Source organism: Ambystoma mexicanum, chromosome 14 (assembly GCF_040938575.1).
Source record: "Ambystoma mexicanum isolate Mex_15411 chromosome 14, UKY_AmexF1_1, whole genome shotgun sequence".
Taxonomy (NCBI): Eukaryota; Metazoa; Chordata; class Amphibia; order Caudata; family Ambystomatidae; genus Ambystoma; species Ambystoma mexicanum.
Window position 1 is genome coordinate 489,499,724 of NC_090940.1, and position 18,806 is coordinate 489,518,529.

The window sequence follows — 18,806 nt, forward strand, 5'->3', positions numbered from 1 at the left end:
CATGGAAGCAACCACACAGCCTAGTTCTTAAGAACCAAGCCATGCGGTCTAGTGATTTGGGCGTGGCAGGCATGGAACTACTTTCCCTGGTACTACTTTACCTGGGCTACATAAACCACATCCTGACTGCAGAACACGCTTCCCGTTATTCTGCAACTAGCAACGTGACGCTCACGGTGTCCAGCTCCTGGTCTTCAGCATCTTCCTGTAGTCCTGCAAGAACAAGATTATTCTGTTTTACCTGAGGACACAAAATCCAGCACTCAGCATTTCAACTGGGCTGCAATCTGTGGAAACCGAGAGAAGAAACAACATCACTCACCTGTGAGTACTAGCTTAAGGACTTCCAGCAAACTGCTACCACCACTGCTGCCGAACATCGCAACCTGCAATAACGAGAAAAGGAAAAACAATATTAGAATGCACGCGCTTCCAAAACATCAAATTCCATCAGTCTTACCTGAATTCCAGTGCGCTCTGCTGCGCTTCCATCCGGAGCACCACAGCAACATCCTGCAAAGGAAAAGGAGACATATTCAGGTTCTCTTTCAGTATATAACAACCGCACAGTGCTTTACTTACCTTAACTGATTCTAGGGGCCAGTTTTTCATCGCGCTATCATCCACTCGCAGCACCACAGCGGCCTGTGAGGAGAAGAAGAATAAAACACAGATTAACTTTAAAAGACAATAAAGGCACTGCGCTTTGTGCTTTCTCTTACCTAAAAATGTGTCTCTCCATCCGGCACATCAGCATCAAGACCTTCACACCTGAAAAGAAGGAGATAAAGACATTAAGGGGATTCCACCATAAAACAGAACTAAGACTTACAATTAACCAACCTACCTCCCTACCAGCGGAGTCGGGGTCACAGCAGGCCTGGACCCTGAGAAGGGCGCACTGCACCAGTGAAGCAACTCGGACAGATCGCCCACAAACGCCAAGCGCCCCTGCACCAGGCGCAGGCCGGATAGCTCACCCTATAAACAATTAAGGTGAGAAAGGCTCAGTGGGAGAGGAGTCGGTCAGAGGGAGGTGGGAGATTCGCCCTTTAGAGATAGTTGTCACAAATCCTCCCTTCTGTGATTGCAGATTCATTATTCTGCACTGGGAAACTACGTATCTGGGGTTCCAGATCCCAGAGCATTCCAGACGCCCCCGGGGATATCAGGTGAGCGTTACAGTGTCTCACCCATCAGTGTCCCACTTCCACTACCCGAGGAACCCCCATCCAGGTGATCCTCCCTCACTCGTCTATCCCCAGGAACTGGAACCAATAGCGATGGCTGTGTCCTGGCCACCTGGATGACAGATCCCCAGGGACTAGTAAGGGAGACACCTTCGGTTTTCTCACAGTGGGTAGGAGAGTTCAAAATATTGAATTTAAAGGCACAATTTAAGTGTTCACCCACATAAGACATGCAATAAGGTGGGTAACAAAATGCAATACATTACAATGCCAAGCAACTCTGGTAAGCAAAGGTACATGCATCAAAAGTCTACATCCACAACAGCCCATATAAATCTGCCTGTTGGCATGCCTCAGGGACCTCTCAGTGTCTGCCGCAATTCACTGGAACTATCAACACACGGGGCCGAGTAGAGTCGTGTATTTGTTAAATGATATGTTTTGAAGGACCTGAGGGGCACAGGGTCCTTATTTGCATGACCTCTGGCAGCAGATTTTCACCAATTACTTTGCTACTTTTATTTTCAATGAATGGACAAACGCAGCTGGCTCATGTCTAATTGCCCTTCTCCATAGGTTCCCCCTAATCAGCACTGCCCTTCCGGGCCCACCTTCCTGACTAGCAACCCACTTAGGTCTGGTGCTCCCCGTCCTTTGACTTAGTTGCTGCTCCCCACCCCGGCACCCCTTTGCACCTACACCCCCTGGGTTATTCCTCAGCACTTGTCTAGCCCCTCAAACCCCCTAGTCCCACCTCTGCATTCTATGCAGCTCCCCCCCACTTCTTGTTACTGCACTTGCACAATCCAAATAGCACAAGGCCTAGTAGGACTGTTACTGTTGTTTTTCTCCCCTGTTGTTACGCTCAACTGGTCTCTGCAGAGGCATTGGGGCACAGTTGCAGCACTCCCTGAACTTGAATCACCCCTTTCAGGCCTCTCACTCAGTAGAAATGCTGTGAGCTGTGGTACGTGGTGATACTGCTCCTGCATGGAGATAAGAGTGTGTGAGTGCACCAGTCTGTGATTGTTGTACCTCTCGAACCCTTACCCCAAAGTACGGTTTCTGTGAGCATACGCCGGCCCATAAAGCTCACCTGTGAATTATGGAAGATAAGCTCTCCGTCCTGCTACTTCTGGCAGGGCCGCGTCGAATGGGATCTAGTTCCTTCACTGATCCCTGATAAGGATTAGTCCAGTCCAGCTGCGACTATGTTTCTCCTTATGATTGGTAAGTCTTTCTTGAGCTCTTATGATGCTGTTCATTCTGTTTAATGTCTTTATATGTTCCTCCTATTCATACATGCAATAATGTCTCTCTTCTGTTTTCTTCCCTTAGATGGAAATGCAGCCTCAATGCAGCTGTGAGACGCGAGACTCAGCCGGATGGAAGATGTATGCTAGCGCAATGTTCGACAGCAGGTAAGTGATGCTTTAAAGAAAAGCACAAAGTATGGCGAAGCGCAACCTTAAACTGACTGTTTTTTCAATGTCTAACCTTGTCTTCTGTTTTTCCTTGCAGTCGCTGCTGTCGACGATGGAGTTTGTCATGAGGCGGTGCCAAGATGAAGATTTTGGCGTTCCGGAAAGTGTAAAGATGCATACTTGGTTCGCCGAAGAGATGTACAGGTAAAAACAGCTTCACCCAGTTGGTAAGTATTGTGGCAGGAAGTAGGATGTCCAGGAAGCAGGATCTTCAAAGATAAGTGTGACCTCAGGCGACGGGACGGTGAGCTGCTTGCAAGTGCAGAATAACGCAAAGCGTCTGTTTTGAGGATCGGGGCAGCTTATATAGCTGAGATCGTGGTCACGCCCATTAGGCTTGCCAGCCATACCCTGCCACTCCTAGAGAGTGATCACGTGCAAAGGCAATCCATTAGCAGCCACACCCAAGAATGCACTTGGCGCTGCTTAATGGGTGGAATGTTCAAGGTTAATGCATCCTGCTTAATGAATGGAATGTTCCAGGTTAATGCATCTGAAGTGCTATGTCCATAATAAAAGCTTTTTGGTGTTAAATGGATGTTCTTATTTACTTTTGTTCATGAGCCTGGCGCCAAAGGCGCCAAGACAGTGTCCACCCAGGTCTCCTGTGCATGCAACCCCTGCATGCCTGTGCCCCTGACTTCATAATCATGACAACTGTTCCTTTCCCCTTTTTTTCTCTTGTGGCACTTAGAAACACCATTTGCTGTATAGGCGCCTTGTAAATATTCAATAAATAAAACCATTAACTAAGCTTTCTGGGGCTGATGGGAGTTGCATATATTATTTATTTCTTGTTTTAGACAGCAATGGCCCTACCGAGAGGAACTTGGAGTGCTTTAAAAAGTTCAAAGAGAGGAGGTGAGGCAGAAGTTATAATATTTTTCAGAATAGGCAGTCCAAAACATCCCGAGAATTAGAGGTTCCAGACGCTTAGGTCAGTGCACCGAATGGTGCCATGAAACAAAGTAGATTACAACAAAATGACTGTCATTGGGAAGGAATTACAATTGATTGATTTGTTTGGTGTTTGGGTTAAGGTTACAACATTCTTGGTAGAGGGCTGTCAGCAAGATCTTAACCTACCAACCATGGATTTGACCTTCATCCCTGGATCTATAATTGTTAACAGGTGAACGTGACTGTATTTGTAAGGGAGAATGCCCAGAAAAGCGGTGATGGTTTCATGAACACTTTGCCTTGTTCTGACATAGGACCTTAGCCATGGTAGAACAGACCAACTGAGAAGCCAGTTATTCTGCAAGCACAAGGCAAAACATCAGCACCACAGTCTTATGGGTCAGGATCAAAAGAGATGGACATTATTTTTGTGGCAGAAATGCTTTCTGGCTCAGGACCTCTAAGCATACATGAACATTATTTTTAAAAAGTAGCAAATATAAATAGAGGTTTTTGAAAGGAGACTTGTATACATTTGAAAGAATATGTGAAATATCCACCTGCACATAGCTCTCATACTGAAAAAGGTCTGCAACAGTTGCATAACCTGGCTGGGACACTGCCAACATCTAAAAATATTTTACTCTAGATAGTGGGCTTAATGGCAGTCTTCGGATCTGCATTTCACAGCTGTGGAAGAGACACTACACTTAGTGATTTGAGCAACCACTTCTTTACGTAATTTTAGCATTTTTCTTTAGCTTGAGATTTCATTGCTTTAATATTAATGTATTGAGAAACGTTATCTTTACATTTTTACAGAGTGTAAATTATATTACAAGAAAACATCACAGACAGAAATTTGTAACACCTCAATTACCAATAAAACACAAATAATCTATTTTAAATTACTGGATACAATCCTTTTGTGGAGGACAAATATACCCACTTGGTACACTTTTCTTCACCCTGCCTTTATTGTGAATAAAGTAGCTTTACTGGCACAAATGGCCACTTACTTTTCATGCAATGGGCCTCATTACGACCCAGGCAGTAAGGGGTTTACTGCGCCGTAAACAGCGCCGACCCTTACCGCCTGAGTACGAGGTCCCTTAGCGCCATGGCGAATTTAACACCTGCTTTTAGCAGGTGTTAAAATCCATGGCGCTAAGGGACCATGGAGTTAATTACGCCACCGTAATTTACGGTGTCGTAATTAACGCCTTCCCCACTCCCATTATGCCCTATGGGGCAAAAATGGGAATGGGGAAGGGTAAATGGGGATTGGGGACTTACCGCCCCGCCAAGGTCGGAATGGGGCGGTAAGTCCGCCAACCACCATGGCGTAAATGTAGTTTACGCCATGGTGGTAAAGTCACGGCCCAGGCGGTAACTTACCGCCTGGGTCGTGATGAGGCCCTATGTCTAACTCAGTTTAATAACTGATCCCATTGTCACATGTTGAGAATATGACCAACCTATGAAATTAAGTGATGTATTCTCTTGCAACATCAACCTGTTTAGCAAGCCAATAGGAAGATTTGACCAATCAGAAATTGTGATGTAAATATGCAATAGTGTAGGAATATAAGCACCTAAATAGGTTCTGCCCCACAGAATTTGAGGGAGTGCCTTTGAATATCTAAGACTGCAGACTGGGGACCACTGTCCAAGTGGATGAGTGATGAAGTGGAATGATATATTGAGATGAGGTGGAGGAGACCTTGGCCTGTAGCAGACTTTACCTGGGGAAAACCTGAATTCCAGAAGTGGAAACATTTACATTTATCTGATTGGGGAAATTAACTGGAGGTGATTAGGGTCTATACCATGTCTTTGTTGCTATATATTAATGCCCTTGAGCATCTAAGCACAGTGAGAATTTCATTTCAGGAAAATGGATCAGGGAGTGATAGGTACTTTTATAGAAATAAAATGCCTAATGCCTAAATGGCATAATTACATCAGCATTTTGAAACTCTAAGAAAGAGTGTGTTCCAGAGCTTAACAGCTTGTACCTGAAAGGATTTCCCTTAAGCTTATACTTTTCTGTATTGAGGTACGAAAATAAGCTTTTTTGCTGGCTGAGCATAGCCAACTAGAGGGTTGATAAAATGTAAACTCTAATGCTTTGAACACAATTGCCAAGCACTTGAATTTGATGTTGGCTGCTACTTGGAGACAATCTAACTTTTCAAGGATACGTGTAATATGTGCTTCTTTCTGAGTGCAGGTATCTTTTCTTGCAGCCATGTTCTGGAGTAGCTGGTACTCCCAGGAATAGCATGTTTCCATAGTCAATGTATGACACAGTAACAGCTCTGCAAATCTGCCACAGGATAATCAAGTAATAGTTGGGTGAGCACAATACTTTGTTGACTTGGTTCACCATGGTCACAGTTGAGTCAAACTGAATGCCTAGGTTATGGGTGAAGTCAGCATGTTGACCTCTGTGTTTGGTAGAGGCACTATTTTATAATCATCCCTTTCTTTTAGTATTGATTTATATGTAGACATAATTAGACATTTTGATTTGAATGGATTAAGGATAAGCCAGTTATGTTCCATCCAATCTTTGATGCCTTAAAGATGTTTGTTATGTTCTTACAGTCCACCTCATACTTATTTGGTAAGGAAAAGATTAGTTGGGTTGATGTCTGCATAATTTTGAAAGATTACATTATGGGACAGCTGCCAGTCATGCAGTGGCTTCAAGTATACTTTGAAAAAGAGGGGCGAAGAGCCATTAGCCCTAAAGCACTCCACGCTCAATATTGGTATCTGATGAAGGACAATCATCAATTCACACTTGAGCCACGCTGCCTGTTAAGAATGATAGTAGCCATTTTGAGGTTTTGGCTTATATGCCTCCTAATTCACACATTCTAGAAATCAGGATCAAGGGAAATAGGGTATGAAATTCTGCTGACAGATCGAAGAATTTCAAGATGCCTGTTGCTTCTTGAAAAATTATGTTCAATAGTTGGTCCTTGGCATCAATCAACACATAGTGCAGAACAATCAATATTTTGTGTATTCTAAATTGATAGCACAGCTTCCTGAATCAAAGCCTGCAGATGTTGATGTAACATGCCATAGCTTGCATTTCAAAAATATGTATATGCCAGGAACCCACAGCACCACATCAGTGTGATGTAAATTAATGCTGATGTCTATGTAGCCTGTCTCTGATACCAATACTTGTCATTGACGCTGGAGAAAACTATGTTTGTTAAACCATTTGTCATTAAATAGATAGTGAATTGTCTGCTATTGTAAGTTAAGATTTAACATACTGACTGACAAGCAGCAATATTGCCATGGATTTACATTGTGCTGCTTAGAAGTTTCATTGTATTATTTAGGATTAAAGGCATATAGACATAGATATTTGATTAAAATGCACCCACCCTTTTAGCCCTCCCTCTTCTTTTCTGTTTTAAACTTTTATATCAAAGGTATCTCTCTCTTGGATGTCCAAAATGGAGGACAGGTGAAGAAAAGGGCAATTCTTGTTTGGACCTGGAAGACCCAGGACCAGACCCATTGCCCCTCTTAATATCAGGTAAGCCCCTTGAAAATGTGTTTCAACCCTCTACCCCAACAGCGCATCCCTACTGTTGCCAGTGATCATGAAACACGCTGCTCACCAGAAACAGCATGGACACCGATTCACAGCAATCTCAACCATGTCGCCATGCACCACTCCACCACTACACGAAAACTGATGCTTGCCAATGTCCGCTCAGCAATCCACCATGCAGCTGAAATGCCAACCTCATCATCTCAGATGACTTTGATGCCATCTTCATTACTGAGACCTGTATGACATCTACCTCCACCCACATCCAAGATGCCACCCCAATGGCTACAGAATTCTACAACTAGACCATCCAAACAAGATCGGCAGAGGCCTCGCCGTCATTGAAAAGGCATCATGGTCATGCACTCAACTAGATGTTGCCACCATTGGCTCTTTTGAAAAACTACCCTGCCACTTTGCGATCTCCTCAATGGACACAGTCACACCACTCAAGCCCAAAACCTCCTTTATCAAAGATTTCACAGACTTGGTCACCACCATGTCTCTCATGGATGCCAACAACCTCTTTCTCTGTGACCCAGCAACCAAGTCAATGAAGGAAGATCTTCACTGCCTATTCAACAACCTGAATCTCACACAGCACATAACAGACCCAACTTACAGTAAAGGTAATATCTTTGACCTCATCATCACCGACCGGCACACCCTCTGTCACAGCTCTCCTATTCCGCTCGATTGGTCAGACCATCTGGCAATCCCCTTTGAGATTAGTTTTACCACACCTTTTAAGCTAACTCATTGGAAACCAAGCAAGCAGGCCTTAAGATCCTTCAAGGACTTCCCAGTAGAGACTTTAATGGGAGACATGACAAAATTCCACCTCACATGTCCTGATCTATTTCTGACGAACCAGGTCTGCAACTCGCTTCTCAAAAACATAACACCACCCTCACAAACAACAAAAACCGCCATGCTCCAGTGAAATGGCACACTCTGAAGCCTCAGCCTTTTGTACCCTGGGACACTCAAGAAGTCAACCTCAATAAACTAACCATCAGAAAATAACAAAAGAATTGGTGAAAATCCTGCAGCACATCCGACCCCACCCTACTCAAGGAACTCTGTTTGTAAAGCCAAAACCTGGTACTGTAAATAAACAACAGAGTTGATTCGCTTCAAATGGACCCAGGTTCCACAGAACAAAAGTCATGGAGAAGTGAGCAATTTACAGAAAGGAAATGGTGTCTTTTATGCACCCCACTTTACATGAGTTCTGCTGCGAGTGCCATGTCATAGATAGTTTACAGCTTCCTGCTACATATAGGGTTTTCTGTGAAAACATACATTTGTCAGTGATTTCATGCTTGTACATTCTAACTCTCTGACCGTGTAAGACAACAGACTGTTTTCACTGAAAGGACAAATTTCTACTGCCATTATCTTTGTTTTCATGACTGAGGGTTACTGTGAATCGGTGTGTCTTACAGTTCTTTTTTAGGATAACCCTTTCTGGGTACATACAGCATAAAATATTAGTGCATGCATTTGTGAGACCCATGCAATTAACAGCTGTAGGCGAGAAGGGACCCTGTATATCTTATCGTGCTGAGTCCTGGCTGTTCAAGAATCAAAGCTGTATAAACAATTAGCTCATCGTTCTTTGCAAACAACATTTCTGTGTGGCTCAGCATTGTTGTGCGGCAAACATTTCCTTTCAGCTTCAAATAGGAGATTGCAAAATAGAGTGAGTGCATGAAACAAAAAATGGAGGAGCTTAATGCTAACATGAATAAATACATTTTCACAAACCCTCCTTTTAGCCTAAGCTAACCCATTGATATTAATACATTTCTGAATTCCATATCCTGTATAATTAGTGCAAGTGTCACATTCCCAGGGGACAAGCATTCATGTTGTAAGTGTTCCAGTGCTCTAGTGCAGCACTGGTATAGCATAGATCCTAAATAAGGTAAGCATTGTATGCTGCAACAGCAACAGAGAATGGCAACAGCAATCATAGGAAGGGAAGAAAACACATTCCAAGCCCAAATACTGATGTCCCAGCTACCTTCGTTAACATGAATTTCGGACCCTAATAGGTGTAACCTCTTAATAGCCAGAAACACAGTAGGGGAGGAGTCTGAAACAAAAATGCAGCAATGAGAACCCACCATTTTTCAAACTCCTCCTCTTTCAGCTAGCATTGCATCCAGTACCATCCTATTTCTAACTGCAACCAGCCAAATATCCCTCTATTCTAATGATATATTGAATAGTATATCGGTTGTCATAATAATCATTATTTCTAATACACGTGCCACCCTTCTAATATCTCAGGAGTTTATTGCTGGGCCCCAAAAGGGAGTTATTGCTTTTGACACATCCCCTAATATTTGGCCAGTTGTATCGTCATTGATATCCCCCTTAGGACGGTGTTTCAATATTCCTAAAGTTGATGTAAAATAAACCCCTGATAACAGTATAACTTAGTAACATGTTCCCTTCCAATCTTTAGGTAACCATGGATAGTTGTGCTTCCCGCAGACTAAGTAAATTGATCCCCAATGTGCAAGGGCCTTGTTTCAGTCACCAAAACTGCAGTATTCATAAATGTGTCATATGTACCCAATGTACCTAGAACCTTCCTTACTCAGACAAAAGGGTAACGTGGCAGGATTATTATTAATTGTGTATTCTGGAGGAGTCACTTCCCTATTCCCTACTGGTGCCCTTCTAAATGATATCATTGATTGTTATGGCCTAGAATTCCTGTCTGAGCGTTTGTAGAGGCAGTGTTGGCAGTGCTCCTGTTGATAAACACCAAGCATCCCAACGGTAGTAGCACCTGCCGATAAAAAGTATTTATATTTGTTCAATCAAAGTTACCTGTGGTACTGTCATTCAATCTACCAAAAAACATGGCCCTGAAGGATGCATCGCAAGCAGTGGACAATGGGAGAGGATATATATACCATCCTAACCCTTTCTCACCGAGTTGTGTACGGTGGGAACATACCCAAGAATTGGTTTTGTTCAATATTGCATGAGTATCATTCATTATTCTTATGAAGGTGTTATTGAGATATCCCTCTCAGTGCTCAAGATCAAAGGGGCGAATTGTGTATGTGTGTAGAGAGAAAGGAGACATAGTAGTGCAGCTGACTGTGGGCAATAGTGAGCTGAGGTTGTGTGTGCTCTCCAGGAACCATAAAACAGGCATTAATATAATTGTGGTACATGCCCCAACACTTATTGCTACATGTTTTTCTCTAGTCGACCACAGTTAAATGGACCTGGTCATTCCAGTGGTAAAACGTTCCATTTAGTCACTTCTGCATACCCCAAACAGAGGCATAGTCTCTCAGTGTCTGTTGAGAAGCCTCATTGATATTTATTTATTTCATTTGTATAGTGCACAAAATCAGCCTGAGGCATTGTGGTGCTGTTAGAGGTACATGTCATTTATGATTCATACAGGCAAATTGTTGTCATTTATGGTTCATACAGGCAAATTGTTGTCAATTAGGTTACAGGTACAGTTTGCGAGGGTGTGTAGCACAGGCTCTTCTGGATGTAGGTGGTGCTTTGAATTAAGAGAATAGCTGCATTTTGAGTGCTTTTATGAATACCCAGTAAGATCTTTCTGTTCAGAGTGCGGCGGAAGTGTGTTTCATTGTTTGGCTGCTAGGTAGGGGAAGCTAGCTCTGCCTGCTTTGGTGTCTTTAACCTTGGGTATGAATAGGCGATCAGTGTATGGTGTTGTTGTAGGTCTAGTTGAGTGTGTTTTCATAAGTTTCTGGGAGAGATACAAGGGGGCTGTAGCAGAAAGGCATTTATGGGTGATTGAGAGGGTCTTGAAGATGATACGCGCTTGGATGGGAAGCCACTTGGCCTCCTTTCTTGCTACAGAGATGTGCTCTCTTCTGGGGATTTTCAGGGCTGCTCATAGTGCATTGATTTGATAGTTTTAGAGTTTCTTAATGTTACTAGAGGAGGGACAAGCAAAGAGTACATTGCAATAGTCCAGCTTTGAGCCTATGATGGCTCGGGCCACCATCAAGCAGCTGTTTCTGGATAGGAAGGGTCTGGCAGCAATTAAGATTTTGTTTGAGTAGGTTGCTGAAGAGGCAATGGCATTCACATGTTGAGGCATGTAGGGCAGCTGAGAGGAAATGGAGGACTTCCTGTTCATCCTCTAACAAACTGGCCTGTCGCCTGCTACAAAGGCAATACCGACTCTCTGTCCTCACCAAGAAGAGAGTCCACCTTCAAGCTCGTGTCTCTGCGGCATCTAACAACTCGGCCAAACTCTTTAAAATCTGCAAGGAGCTGGCCAACCCTGCTGCAGTCTCTACCCCTCCTGTTGCCTCCCAGGCTCTTTGCAATGCCCTTGCCTCTCACTTCATTTCCAAAACCCAGGACATCCTGTCCACCCTCTTCACCCACACTCCTCCTCTTCCCTCTCCATCTGTGCTTGCTGACCCTCCTTTAGACACCCTCCCACCATCCTTCTCGTCCTTACCTCTTTTCATCCCTGATGAGGTTGCTAGACAAGTCCGATCTATGAAAGCCTCTTCAAAACAGGTTCATCCCTGTTCCTCTAAAACCATCAAGGACCACATTGACACCCTCGCTCCGGCCCTTGAACCACTCCTTTCCCTCTGGATCCTTCCCCTCCCCTCTGAAGCACTCCTTTGTGCATCCTCTTCTCAAGAAACCCACAGCTGATCCTTCTTGTCCAGCTAACTATCGCCCAATTTCCATTACTCCCTTTCTTGGCAAGTTGGCCATCTCTCAGCTTAACCTTCATTCCAATTCGGTTGACTGTCTCCATGACCACCAGTCTGACTTCAGAGCTGCCAGACCATGGAAACTGCTCTCCTAAACATCCGTGAAGATCTGCTCACCAACTTTGACTCTTACATTCCATCTGTCCTCATCCTCCTCAATCTCTCTTCTGCCTTCGACACGGTCAACCATATCATCCTGCTCAACCGTCTCCGTGAAAACCTGGGTATCACTGATCAGGCTCTGGCCTGGCTGACCTCTTTCCTCTCAGATCGACCCTCCCAGGTCCAACTTGGGTCCTTCCTTTCATCTATCTTCCTCTCTACCTGTGGTGTTCCCCAGGGGTCTAACCTCTCGCCCTGGCTTTTCAACCAATACCTGGCAACTCTCGCCCACTGCATTGCCATTTTCTGCTCAAATTTCCAGTGCTACACTGACAACACTCAACTCATTTTCAAGCTGCCCTCTGCCACCTCCTCTCCCTCTCTCATCTCTGATTGCCTAACTGCCATTCAACATTGGTGTGCCGCCAATGATCTTTGTCTGAATGCCAGCAAGACGGAGATCCTCCTCATCGGCACACCTTCACCATCCTTTTCCCTCACTCTCTGGCCGGCCTCCCTTGGCCCTCCTCCTACCCCCACCTGCGAGGCTAAGAACCTCGGGGTCATCTTTGACTCCACCCTTTCCTTCTCCGCCCACATCTCTGGGGTCTCTAAAAAGTCAAATTTCCGACTGCACATCCTCAGAGGTACTCTGCCTTTCCTCTCCTTCCCCCAGAAGCTCATGGTATCTCAAGCTCTGGTTCTCTCTAGCTTGGACTATTGTAACAGCCTCTTTCTAAATCTACCTGCCTCTACTCTCCGCCCTCTGCAACTAATCCAGAACAGGACTGTGAGACTTGTCCTTGGCCTCAAGCCCTGGGATCGTATCTTTCCAGCTCTGAAATCTCTCCACAGGCTCCCAGTGGATGCAAGGATTAAATTCAAAACCCTATGCATTGTCCACAGGCTTTCTGGGGCCTGGGTCCAAAATACCTTCAGCTATTCCTCCGCAAATACCTCCCCTCTCGAGCTCTTCGCTCCTCTACCTCCAACTCACTCAGGGTCAGTCGTTTTTCTAAGAAATGAGCTGGGGGTAGATCTCTGTCTTCAGCTGGGGCCTCCCTCTGGAACAGCCTCCCTGCCACTCTAAAGCTTGAGGAGAACCATCTCCGGTTCCGGAAGCACCTCAAGACCTTCCTCTTTTCTTCTGCCTTCGCTCCCCCTCTCCCCTGCTGATCTGTTCTCTCTTGGCACTGTGCACCTGGCCACCCTCTGTCTTTTGGGTCCAGGTACCTGCTCATCCTGCCCCCCCCCGCACTGCCTCCGGGCCACCCCTTGCACTGGGGTCTGTATCTGTACCCATACAGCCCCCCCTTTTTCTTCCTGCACTTATCAGACCTACCCTGTCTGCTGCCTTAAACCTAGCACTTGCAAATTGCTGGCTGCATTACCACTATTTGTTGATTTTATTATTTATGTATTGTTATTTATCTGTTTCTCCTCTGCTTCGCACTTTCCACCTCTCCCCCCTTCCATGCACTCCCCCCCCTCCCATGCACTTGCGCGTTCTCAATGTCACTGGGCCTAGTAAGATCGCTGTTTTGTTCTCCCCTGTTCCCCTCCCTTGCCTTGTCACGCTCTGAAACACTTGTGTATGAGCGCGATACAAATAAAATATCAATTAATCAATGGTTAGGATGGCATCGAGGTGCACCCTTAGGTTTTTAACAGAGGATGAGACTGGAATGGAGATATTGTCAATCAGGAATGCAGAGTAGTGTGAGGAGAGATTATTTAGGGCTTTGGGGGGATCCGAATAGTAGGATTTTCATTTTGTTGCTTTTTACACAGAGGTGTTTTTCTGTCATCCAAGACTGAATCAGCAAGTAAATATTTTTGAGGGTGCTTGAATCTTCTGCATAGTTGCCTGTGAGAGGGATCATGATTTGGATATCGTCAGCATAGTTTATGTATGCTATGCCACGTGTGTTGAGGATTTCAAAGAGGGGCCTAGTGAAAATTTTAAAGAGGGTGGGGAGATGCAAGACCCTTGTGGAACTCCAGAGGGGATGAGGATGGAGGGCATTGCGTTTTCTGCCAAGACTTTCATGACTCTTCCTCCTCCAGAAAGGAGGCAATCCGGGCCATGGCTTTGGGGGTAAGGTTGGCTGAGGCAGTGAGGATGTGGCAAAGGATTTTATGGTCGACCAGGTGAAACACAGCAGAGATATGTAGGAGGAGGAAGAGTGCTGTCTTGTCCTCATCTCTGATCTTGTCCAGTTGATTTTTCATGTCTAGGAGTGCTGACTGTATGCCATGGTGAAAGCTGGATTGGCACATTCCTATGATGTGGTTTGTTTCAAGATAAATCTGTACTTGCCGGTAGGCTGTGCGATCAAGGATTTTAGCAGGAAGGGACAGTGGTGATTGGTCTGTAGTTGGTAGGGGTAGCAGGATCCATGGATGCTTTTTTTTTAGAAGGGGAGGACTCAGGCTTCTTTGAGGGTGGCTGGCACTAAGCTCGAGGACAAGGAGACATTTATGAAGGCAGTGAAGATAGGGGTTAGGGTTTCGGTGCAGTCTTTGATGAGAGTGGCAGGGCATGTGTCCCCTTTGCATTTGGAGGGTTTGAGGGTATTGATGATTCTTAGTGTTTCGTTTTCAGATAGGTCTTTGAAGCAGAACTGTGGGAGAGAGTGGATGGGTAAGTTGGGGCTATGCTAATGGCAGAGTCAGGAATGGATTTGGTGTGCTTAGCTCGGTGACTGACAATTTTCTTGTTCAGCATGTCGATTTTGTTTAGCATAACCTGTTGGATATCTGTGCACTACTTTTCATCCTTAGTGAGAGTGGGCGGAGGTATGGAGGGGGTTTCCAATTCCCTAAAGATTGAGAAGATCTTTCTTGTATCTGAGTCGAATGAGTTGTCTTTGACAGATATAATGGCATATTTGTATTGTTTGGCAAGTTTGGTGAAGATCTCTTTCAAAGGGGCAGTGTTTTTTTGTGCCAGCATAGTTGTGTCTGGTGTTTAAGGTTGCACAATTCTAGTAGGTCATGGGTGAACCAAGCGTTTCAGTGCCTGACAGATTTGGCTTTGCGAGGGAGAAGGGGAGCTATGAAAATGACTGCCTTGGATAGGGTTAAGGTGTAGGTATCCACTAGTTCCTTTGGATCAGTCGAGAAAGGGGCTTTAAGGCAGCGGTTATGCAGCCGGGGCAGGAGGTTTTCTTTGGTGAGCTTCCGAGTGCTGCAAGTCACAGCTGGTGGGAGAGGGGTCGTGGTATGTTTGGGTTTAGATGGATTTGGGATGGTGAAGTGTATTATGTGGTGGTCAGATCATGGGCATAGGGAGTTGGAGCTTGCAGTGATTTTTCAATTGTGGTTGGCAATCCAGTCTAGTGAGCAGCCTTTGGTGTGGGTAGGTATGGTGATGCAGTGAGTGAAGCCTAATGTTTCAAGTGCTTTGGTCAGTGAGATGGCCTGTGGATCATTTGGGTCATGGAGGCCTAAGTTGAAGTCTCCCAGCAAAATTATTTTTATGGAGGTTTTGATATTGTCCTGGAGGACATGGAGGAGGTTTTCCTCAAAGTTGTGGGAGGTACCGGGGGGCGGGGAGGGCAGTAGATGAGGTGGATCGTGATAGTGCAAGTGGGTGAGGGGGATAGTTTGAGGGATAGTTGTTCAACATGGTCACTGAGGGAGGGTTGGATCTGTATGATGGGGAGGGACTCTCTGGTTATCAGCATGACGCCAGCATCTCTGGAGGTGAGCATGTCCTTGCGGTGGATGGTGTAACCAGGGGAGATGGCTAGGGAAAGTGAAAGACCTGATGCTTCATGGAGCCAAGATTGTGAGATGGCTAAGGCGTCCAACTGATAGTGGGTGATGAGATCATTTATTTCTAGAGCTCAGGCAGTTAAAGAGCATGCATTATTAAGTGCACAGATTATGAACGGTTGAGTTCTGGTGACTGTGGTGTATGTGTTGGTGTGAGTGATCAATGTAGGTTGGTTTGGCAGCGATGCAGTGGTTGCCTATTGGGGGAAGGCTGAGGGGTGTATGTGCTTGTTGTGGTGCCTGCTGTTGTGAGCATTACTGTGGGATTCTGTTGTGGCTTAGATAGGGTGAGAAATTATCCTATACCTGGATGTGCACATAACTAACAGTCTGGTAAAGACAGTAAAATCAAGGGTACCTGATCAGTAATGAGATTATTATAAGGTATGCGTCAGTAGTGAAAAACAACAGGGGTAATTTCTCAAAAAAGCCCCTTAAACTATAGAAAAACACTTAACCAATGTGTTTTCACTGTCTGCGCTTCCCACAGATATCAAAATCTATCCACATTTAGGAAACAGATACAAAAATAACCAAAAGTAGCCAGTATACATTTCATGTGTTGTTATTATGCAAAATTTGTCGTTTCAAATTTACATGTAAACATGGAGATTTGCATATGAGCATAACCGTTCCCCAATTCTGGTTCCAAAGTAATTACACAGGATGGATATACTGCTATAGATTAAGAGGGTAATTCATAGAAATTTGCAAAAAAGTGGCGCACGCGACTGGAGCACAGTGTCCCCGTGCGATACACTGCGCCAGCAGCGTGCGAAAAAATCCTTTTCATCGCACAGCGTATTCATGGATTTTAGCCTCCGAAACCAGCCGTGGCGCAGAGTGGCGCAGCGACCCTGCAGCAGCGCCAGTTACGCCCCCAAGAACGCCCTCGCGCAATCAAAAGCCTTCAAAATTCCCAAATCATCGCAAATGGCTGCGCTAACCCTGGACCAGTTCACAGGGCTGCGAAACAGCAAACGCCAAACGGGGAACGTGTATTTCAGTGGTTCTCGGGAAGTTTCACACGCGATTGTCCTGGGTACGTGTAGATCAGGGGTGCGTGGGAAGTAACACACGCGATTCCATCAGGGCACGGGTATACCAGGGGTGCGCGGGAAGTATCACATGCAAAAACAGCAGGGTACATGCATTTCAGGGGTGCGCGGGAAGTATCACATGCAATTCCATCAGGTTACGTGTATTCCAGGGGTGCGCGGGAAGTATCACACGCAAAAACAGCAGGGTACGTGCATTTCAGGGGTGCGCGGAAAGTATCACACGAGATTCCATCAGGGCACATGTATTCCAGGGGTGCGCGGGAAGTATCACACGCAAAAGCAGCAGGGTACATGTATTCCAGGGGTGCGCGGGAAGTATCACACCCAAAAGCAGCAGGGTACGTGTATTTCAGGGGTGCGCGGGAAGTATCACACGCGATTCCATCAGGGTACGTGTATTCCAGGGGTGCGCGGGGAGCACCACACATGAATTGCACGTGTGGGTCCTCCCATGTTTTCCCTCTACACCCTCCACGGCCCCTGCAGGCGGCCCACACCACAGGGGACTAGCCTGCACATGTCCCCCACCATGCCCATGCCCCCCAGCCAACCCACATGTCACCTTGCACTACTGCCCACCAACGCATGTCCCCCTGCACCCCTAGCCCCCAGCATCCAGGGGAACCCTCCACCAGGTCCCCACTCATGTCCAACTCATGTCTCCCAGCACCCACACCCCCCAACAGTGCAGGGCACCCTCCACCATGCCCCCACTCATGTCTCCCAGCACCCCCACCCCCCAGCATCCAGGGGCACCCTCCACCAGGCCCCCACTCATGTCCAACTCATGTCTCCCAGCACCCCCACCCCCCAGCAGTGCAGGGCACCCTCCACCAGGCCCCCACTCATATCCCCCTGCACCCCCACCCCCCAGCATCCAGGGGCACCCTCCACCAGGCCCCCACTCATGTCTTCCATCACCCCCACCCCCCAGCAGTGCAGGGGCACCCTCCACCAGGCCCCCACTCATGTCTCCCAGCACCCCCAGCCCCCAGCATCCAGGGGCAGCCTCCACCAGGCCTCCACTCATGTCCAACTCATGTCTCCCATCACCCCCACCCCCAGCATCCAGGGGCACCCTCCACCAGGCCCCCACTCATGTCCAAATCATGTCTCCCAGCGCCCCCACCCCCCGGCAGTGCAGGGCACCCTCCACCAGGCCCCCACTCATGTCCCACTGCACCCCCACCCCCCAGCATCCAGGGGCAGCCTCCACCAGGCCCCCACTCATGTCTCCCAGCACCCCCACCCCCCAGCAGTGCAGGGGCACCCTCAACCAGGCCCCCACTCATGTCTCCCAGCACCCCCACCCCCCAGCATCCAGGGGCAGCCTCCACCAGGCCCCCATTCATGTCCAACTCATGTCTACCACCACCCCCACCCCCCAGCATCCAGGGGCACCCTCTTCCAGGCCCCCACTCATGTCCAACTCATGTCTCCCAGCACCCCCACCCCCCAACAGTGCAGGGCACCCTCCACCATGCCCCCACTCATGTCTCCCAGCACCCCCACACCCCAGCATCCAGGGGCACCCTCCACCAGGCCCCCACTCATGTCCAACTCATGTCTCCCAGCACCCCCACCCCCCAGCAGTGCAGGGCACCCTCCACCAGGCCCCCACTCATATCCCCCTGCACCCCCACCCCCCAGCATCCAGGGGCACCCTCCACCAGGCCCCCACTCATGTCTTCCATCACCCCCACCACCCGGCAGTGCAGGGGCACCCTCCACCAGGCCCCCACTCATGTCTCCCAGCACCCCCAGCCCCCAGCATCCAGGGGCAGCCTCCACCAGGCCTCCACTCATGTCCAACTCATGTCTCCCATCACCCCCACCCCCAGCATCCAGGGGCACCCTCCACCAGGCCCCCACTCATGTCCAAATCATGTCTCCCAGCGCCCCCACCCCCGGGCAGTGCAGGGCACCCTCCACCAGGCCCCCACTCATGTCCCACT